Source organism: Populus alba, chromosome 2 (assembly GCF_005239225.2).
Source record: "Populus alba chromosome 2, ASM523922v2, whole genome shotgun sequence".
Lineage (NCBI taxonomy): Eukaryota > Viridiplantae > Streptophyta > Magnoliopsida > Malpighiales > Salicaceae > Populus > Populus alba.
This window is the reverse complement of record NC_133285.1, coordinates 11,169,631-11,178,247: the sequence shown is the minus strand read 5'-3', so window position 1 is coordinate 11,178,247 and position 8,617 is coordinate 11,169,631. Positions and strand designations below refer to the sequence as shown.

The window sequence follows — 8,617 nt, the reverse complement described above, 5'->3', positions numbered from 1 at the left end:
TATGGAACACATTGTAACCTATATTCAAGAAGAGATTGCATGATTAAAAGAATGAGATTTGTTTGCGAATTTTAGCTTTGGGAATCTATAGTCTAATACTTTTCCCATCGGTAAAAGGTACGATCAACCTTGAAGTTGTTGATGTGTTTAAGAGTATAGTTACTTTTAAAGTTAATCCAACAACATCAGTTTTAGCTAAGACCTTTTAGCCAACCAGAAGCATACTTTGATCATGGTGTGGAAAAAAAATGGTTATTTCATCCTAGTTACAGTAGCAACAAAAAGCCTTCCAGAAATTACAAGCCAAGTTCAACCATTTGCATAAGCAGAAGAAAGGACAAAAGTGTAGAATGATAAAGAAATGGTAGAAAGCTCAATATGAAACAGGGGAGCTGAAACAAATAAATGAAATGCTCCAAAACCAATGCCAACAATAAGTCAAGCTAATCACGCATCTTGATTACTAGGCTAATGGATTCTTCTCTATTAAACAAGCTTCGATTGAAGAAAAACATGTTGTAATAAAAGAACATAACATTAGGGCTTATAAACTATGCACTACCACATACAAGCTGAAGATGCCAAATTTCTTGCAATGAAAATGAGAGGAATAGTGGAATATTTGGTTGAAGACTTATAATGCCAAGAGACACACTTGTGAAATTCTTCGCGCAACTCCTTGACTATATTAATTAAGTACCAAAATATCATGGACTGAGAACATGAAAGACTTAAATGGTTTAATTTTTTAAAGAATCATATATTGAATAAATTCAAATTTTATTGAGTAATAAAAGGCATTATCTTGATTAATGGTTGTTTGGTGTTCAATGTTTTTCTATGCAAATCCCTATTAATGGTTTAATTTTTAAAGAATCATGTATTTCAAGAACACTAGTTTTTAAACAGAGAGGGTTTTTGAAAGTTAGCCTAGAATGCCATGGCCAATAAAGCTTCATGATATCATTAGGGTGAGTTGTAAAGCAAAAGATGATTTGCAAGAAGGATGACATATATTTCAAAACCAAGTAAAGATGCATGCATAACATTTAAAAAAATTGTATAATTTTTTACACAGGAATTGTATAAGAAAGAATCCCCAGTGAAGTGTAGCAAGACTTCAATAAATATGAACCTAGCAAGGTTATAAGCCTAATAAGACTCAATTTGATTTTTGAAGCCTAACAAAGTTTCAACAAAGAAGGAATACAACAAAGTTCTAAAGCCCAGCAAGGCTCCCAACGATTAAAAACCCAACAAGGTTTTGATAAAGAAAAAATCGAGTAAAATGAACCCAACAATGTTCTAAGCCCTACAAGGCTCTAATGATTACAAACCCAGCAAGGTTTTGATAAAGAAAGAGTTTGGCAATACTCTAGGAAAAAAATACCTAGCAAAGCTCCAGTGATTAAAAACCCAGCAAAGTTTTGACAAAAAAAGGGTCTAACAAGACTTTAGCAAAAAGAACCCAGCAAGGTTTTGAGCCCAACAAAACTATCAACGAGATATTGCACCTTTAAGCCCTCACTTGCCAGATAGTGTGCTTTTTAGCTCTATCTATTTTTTTTAAATGAGCTTTTTAGCCCTCACGTACCAGATAATACACTTTATAGCCCTACCTATTTTCTTCTAAGTGCGCTTTTTAGCCCTCACATACCAAATGGTGCACTTTCTAGCCCTATTTATTTTCTTTTGAGTGCACTTTCTAGCCCTCACATATCAGATAGTGTACTTTCTAACCTTATCTTTTTTTCCCTTCTGAGTGCACTTTCTATCCCTCACCTATCAAATAGCGCGCTTCCTAGCCTTATCTCTTTTCTTCTTAGTGCACTTTCTAACCTTCATGCTTTAGATAATACACTTTCTAGCCTTTTTTTTCTTTTCTTTTGGGTGTACTTTTGAACTCTTACTTTGTAGATAATGCATCTTTAAGCTCTATCCCTTTCTTTTATATGCATTTTTCCAACCATCACCTACCAAATAAATGTATTTTCTACCCCTAATCATTTTTCCTATTAAGTGTGTTTTCTAGCTATATGTCTTTTACACTATGTTTTTTACATTATTTCTTTCTAAATGTGCTTTTAAGCCCTCACTTATGACACTTTCAAAAGGATTGATCATTTATTAATCTAGTAAATCCATAATTTCCCTTTTTTTTTCTTTACAAGCTTAATATCTAAAGTCTCTTACGAGACTTTATGTTATAAGCATTGTAAAGAGGAGGGCAATTATCATAACCTAATTTTAGATTTCCCTTAATATTGTCTTTTTCCTTTTAAAAAAAATAAAAACATAAAAAATGAAAAGAATAAAAAATGAAAAAAACAAAAAACAAAAAAAATATTGGTAGCTTAGCTAGAACATGCTGAGAAGGGTTTCAGCATATAGGGGAACCAAACTGAGACTTTGCATATGAAGACAATAAAGATGTAAAATTAAATTAAAGGATTATCATATGAATTTGCATAAAATTTAAGTCTGATGACTAAATTTGACTTTTAATATGTCAATTAGATTTAATCATTGGCCCACTTAAAGGTTTAATAAAGTTTAAAAATTAATTTGGGTCAAATTAAAATAATTAATTAAGTGCAAGGACTTAGTTAGACTATTTAAAGGGTGTCAACAATCCTTAACGTCGATCCATCAATCGGGTCCACCACTTTGACCCAAATGCTGCTGCTTCAGTCTTACCTAAAGCTGTTAAATCTGAGATTACATCCACAAATGGTGAATACCTCATGAGTTTGTCCTTTGGGGCACGGCCTCTTAAAGTTATAGGTATAGCACATATAGGCAGTGATATAATACAATAAGGACATAGTGCATGCCATGTAAGCATTGTTACAAGCAAATTGGTCCTTTTTTTATCCAAAGTCTTCCAAAACATATAAACACTTCTCTTGTGACGCAACGAAATGCACCTCACAACAGCAAACTTCTTGCCCTGGTGGTGAAATTTGCAATTATGAATATGCTTGTATGGTGATCGATCGTACACCCTCGAAATTCTTGCTGCTGATACAGTCACTTTGGATTCCATATCAGGCCATGTTAATGGTTACCTCATTTGCTGCTGAAGAAGAGGTCTTCGATGCTAAGAAGATTCAGTCAAAATTAGCTCCAATTTGTTAGGATGCTAGTTACAAATAAAGATGTTATAGAACAACTTTTTTTTTTGTTAAAAATCTTGTCATTATTTTTCTAAAGTTTATTATCAAAAAAAACTCTTCTATAAAGAGTGATTTCATCAATAAAGAAAATATGCTTGTAGTCACAAACAACAATTCATATTACTGGTCTATTTCTTTGTTTCTTCTATATCTCTATACTGTCATACAACTTCAAATTGATATCAAAGCTATATTCTCTAACATGTGAGAAAACTTTTTTCACCAAAAAAACAAACACCAAAGCCTCCTATCTTTTTTTCAATGGCATCAAATATGTATTCTCTTGCATCACAACTAGTATTTACTAGTAAAAACTATCAAATGTGGGCTATAAGAATGAAAACATACTTACAAGCCTATGATTTTTAAGATGTTGTAGAACAAGAACATGAAACACAACCACTTCCTGTAGATCCTACTCTTGCTCAAATCAGAAACCATCGTGAGGAAAGAGCCAGGAAATTCAAAACAAAAACATGTCTCTACTTTGAAGTTTCATAAACAATATTTCCCAGAATAATTGCACTTGATACGGCCAAGCAAATTTGGAATTATCTTCAAGAAGAATTCCATGGAAATGACAGAATAATCCAGATGCAGGTATTGAATTTAAGAAGGGAATTTGAGATGCAAAAAATGAAAGAAACAGAAACAATCAGAGATTTTTCTAATAGATTACTTTTTATAGTCAACAAAGTAAGATTATTGGGAGAAGATCTTCCTGATAAAAGAGTTATTGAAAAAATTCTTGTAACTTTACTTGAAAGGTTTGAATCAAAAATTTCTTCGTTAGAAGAATCTAAAGATCTGTCAAAAATTTCTTTAGCAGAATTTCTCAATGCTTTACAAGCACAAGAACAAAGAAGAATAATACAGCAAGAGGAGTCTATAGAAGGAGCTTTTCAAGCTAAAATGAGACAAAGGCAAAAAGAATATCAACAAATATAAGGAAGCCGGTAGCAACAGTAAAAGAATTGGAAACTTTCCTTCCTGGCAATGCTGTAAGAAAACAAATCACTTACAGAAATATTGTTTGATGGAGACCTGATATTAAATGCAGAAAGTGTAATTCAAACTGGGACACATGGAGAAGATTTGCAAAAGCAAAAACTAACCTGTAAAAAGGTAAAGCTCAAGTTACAGATCAACAACAGGAGGAGCAGCTATTTGTGGCCACTTGTTTTACTAGCAAACATGCAAGTGATTACTAGCTTAAAGATAGTGGTTGCATAAATCACATGACAAATAATGAAAATCTATTCAAGCAACTTGACAAATCAAGTGTTTCTAAAGTCAGAATTGGAAACAGTGAATATATTCTTGTCAAAGGGAAAGGAATTGTTGCTATTAAAGGAAATTCAGGTATAAAACTCATTTCACATGTTCTTTTTATCTCTGAAATTGATTAGAATCTGTTGAGTGTTGGTCAGCTTCTTGAAAAAGGATACTCAGTTGTGTTCAAAGATAAACATTACTCAATTGCTAATCCTATTGGAATAGAAATATTCACTATAAAGATAAAAGGAAAAAAGCTTTTCACTAGACTGGATGGAAGCGGAGCTAACTGCTTTTCCAAGCACAGCAAATCAGAAAAAATTATGGCACAAGAGGCTGGGGCATTTTAATCAATCAATGTTGGTGCAGATGCAGAAAAAGAAGATGATGCAGGGAATGCAAAACCTGGAATAAGAAATCATAGTCTATTCTTCTTGTCAATATGGCAAACAGAACAGACTTCCATTTCCTCTAAACAAGGCTTGGAAAGCAATGAAAAAGCTTTAGCTTATTCATACTGATGTTGCTGGACCCCTGAAAACAATATCTCTAAATGGAAGCAGGTATTATATAGCTTTCATTGATGATTATACAAGAATATGTTGGATCTATTTCCTAAAGTTTAAGACTAAGGTAGCAAGTGTTTTTCTCAAGTTTAAAAATTGGATTGAAAATCAAAGTGGTCACAGAATTCAGGTTGTAAGATCTGATAATGGCAGTGAATACATATCAAACAAGTTTGCCAAGTTTTTTCATGATGCAGGGATTGAACATCAATATACTACACCTTACACTCCTTAGCAAAATGGTGTACGTGAATGAAAAAACAGAATAATCATGGAGATGGCAAGGTGTTTGGTATTTGAGAAAGATTTGCCCAAGAAGTTTTAGGCAGAGGAAGTGAACACTGCAATTTTCTTGTTGAATAAGCTGTTAACAAGAGCATTACAAAACAAGACTCCATATAAAGCTTGGCACGGTTATAAACCTACTACACTTTAGAATTTAAAGATTTTTTATTGTATATGTTTCACTTATGTTCCATAAGTAAGAAGAGATAAACTTTATAGAAAGGTTGAAGCTGGCATCTTTGTCGGCTACAGCAATGTTACAAAAGGCTACATAGTTTTTCAACCTCAAACAGAAAAGGTGATAGTTAGAAGAGATATAAAGTTCATTGAAACCGAAAAGTAGAACTTCAAAGATGCAGAAAAAAGTGCAGGTAAGGGGATTGTGCAAGATATCAATGGCATTGATGAAGCACCAATTAGAGGAACTAAATTGCTTATAGACATTTATCAAAGCTGCAATGTAGTTGTGTTAGAATCTGCAGAATTTGAAGAAGCCAAAAATGATCCAAAATGGATTGATGCAATGAAAAAAGAGCTAAAGATGATTGAGAAGAATCAAACGTGGGAATCGGTGGACATGCTGAAACACAAAAAAAACCTATTGGAGTAAAATGGGTTTACATAACAAAGTTGAATGTTGATGGCACTATAAACAAACACAAAGCCAGATTGGTGGTTAAAGGTTATACACAGACTTTTGGTGTAGATTTTTCAAAGACCTTTGCACCAGTTGCACACCTAGACACTATAAGAATGCTAGTAGCAGTTGCAGCTCAAAAAGGTTGGAAAATATTTCAACTTGATGTGAAGTTTGCATTCTTGAATGGTTATCTATAGGAGGAGATTTTCGTGGAACAGCCTAAAGGATTTGTTGTGGGAAGTGAAGAAGAAAAGGTTTACTTATTGAAGAAACCTTTATATGGATTGAAACAGGCTCCAAGAGTCTGGTATAGCAAGATTGATGAGCATTTACTCAAACTTGACTTTAAGAAAAGTTTGAGTGAATCAACCTTATACATCAGAAATTCAAACTCTGATTACATTATGGTTTCACTTTATGTGGATGATCTTTTTATTACAGGAAACAATCCAAGCATGATAGACAAATTCAAAGTGGAAATGATGAAGGTCTTTGAAATGACAGACCTCGGTGAAATGTCTTATTTTCTTAGTATGGAAGTGTAACAAAACCAGCGTGGAATCTTTATTTATCAACATAAATATACCAAATAGATTCTGAAGAAATTCAAAATGGAAGAATGCAAATCAATGACTACATCCATGAACGTGAAAGAAAAATTTTGTAAAGAAGATGGAGCTGATAAAGTAGATGAAGCAATTTACAGAAACTTGATTGGATGTCTGATGTACCTCACAGCTACAAGACCTGATATCATGCATGTTTTAAGCTTGTTATCGAGGTTCATACATTGTGCAAGTGAAGTTCACTTCAAGGCTACAAAAAAAGTTGTGAGATATATCAAAGGTACACTAAGCTATGGCATTCAGTTTAGCTGTAATAAAAATTTTGAACTCCAAGGATATGCATACAGTGATTGGGCTGGTAGTTGTGATGACATGAAGAGCACCTCTGGATATTGTTTTAGTTTTGGATCAGGAATTTTCTCCTGGTGTTCCAAAAAACAAGAAATTATTGCTTAATCAACGGCAAAAACAGAGTATGTTGCAGCTAATACAGCTACAAATCAAGTCTTATGGCTTAGAAAAATCTTAGCAGATTTTGACATGGAGCAAAAGAAAGCCACTAAGGATAATGTTGATAATCAGGTTGCAATTACAATATCTAACAATGCAATATTCCATGGCAAAACAAAGCATTTCAAGCTAAAGTATTATTTTCTTAGAGAAGTTCAAAAAAATAAAGAATTACAACTGATTTATTGCAAGACAGAAGACCAGCTTGCTCATATGTTAACCAAGCCATTGTAAAAAACAAGGTTTGAAACTTTAAGGAACAAGATAGGCATTTGCAGCAAAAGATGCAAGGAGGAGTGTTGATGGTTGCCTCATTTGTTGTTGAAGAAGAGATCTTCAATGTTGACAATCAAGAGTAGCTCCAATTTATTAGGATGTTAGTTGCAAATAAAGCAGTTATAGAACAGCTTTTTTTTTGTTAAAATCTTGTCATTATTTTTCTGAAGTTTGTTATCAAAACTCTTCTATAAAAGAGTAATTTTATCAATAAAAAAATATATATACTTACAGTCACAATAACAACAATTCGTATTGATGATCTATTTATTTGTTTCTTCCGTATCTCTATATTGTCATACAACTTCAGGTCGTCCAGTGCGTTTCCTTAAAACTATCATTGGTTGTGGACACAAAAATAATGGACCCTTAAATGAGCAAGCTTCGAGTATCGTTGGCCTTGGAGGTGGTTCACTTAACTGTCTCTTATTTCTCAAATGGGTTCTTCAGTCGGTAGAAAATTCTCCTACTGTCTGGTGCCTTTTTCCTCCCAGGCTGGAAAATCGAGCAAACTAAACTTCGGCAGCCACGCTGTTGTTTCATGTCATGAAGTTAAATCTACCCCATTGTTAACTGATGATACCTTCTACTATCTAACTCTTGAAGCCGTGGGTGTTGGAGAAGAGAGAATACAATTTAGTGGTTCTTCTTCGGGAACTCGTAGTGGAACTGGAAACATCATCACTGATTCAGGTACAACTTTGACAATAGAACCAGAAGATGTCTTGAATGAGCTATCAAAAGCAGCAAACAATCAAGTTGAGGGACAGCGTGCTGAAGACCTAAGTGGATTCCTGAGCCTTTACTACAGTAATCTCAAGGTTCCTGTAATCACTGCACATTTCACTGGTGCAGATGTGAATCGTTCAAATTTCAGATGATCTTGTGTGCTTGGCCTTTGCCTCTACTAAATCAGATGTATCAATCTGCGAAAACCTTGCGCAAATGAACTTCTTGTTAGAATATGACCTTCAAGGGAAGTCTGTGAATATCAAGTCAACAGATTGCACCAAATTATAATTCGATAGCCATAGAATTTAACTCTTGTTGCCTTGCGCATGTAAGTCGAAAACATCTCTTCTTTCGTATACTGTTGGCTTCCGTCCTTGAAAACTTTATTAATAACAAGTTCAGATTTCACATTTTTTCCCTTGTTTAATTACATATATCATATAAAATAATAATACTCAATAGCTTAAACTATTAGATAAAATCTCAACATATATTTTCTATTATTCTCTAACCCCTCAAGTAAAAGTTATTTAACTTGAAATTTACACAAACCCATATTACCTTGTATTTAATTTTTATCAAATAAATTAA

The 8,617-nt window shown here is 33.4% G+C and overlaps 1 pseudogene; it reads left to right on the top strand.

Annotated features, from left to right (window-relative positions):
- Positions 1-935: 935 nt before the first annotated feature.
- LOC118044432 (aspartic proteinase CDR1-like) lies at positions 936-8,614 on the top strand (annotated as a pseudogene).
- Positions 8,615-8,617: the final 3 nt, after the last annotated feature.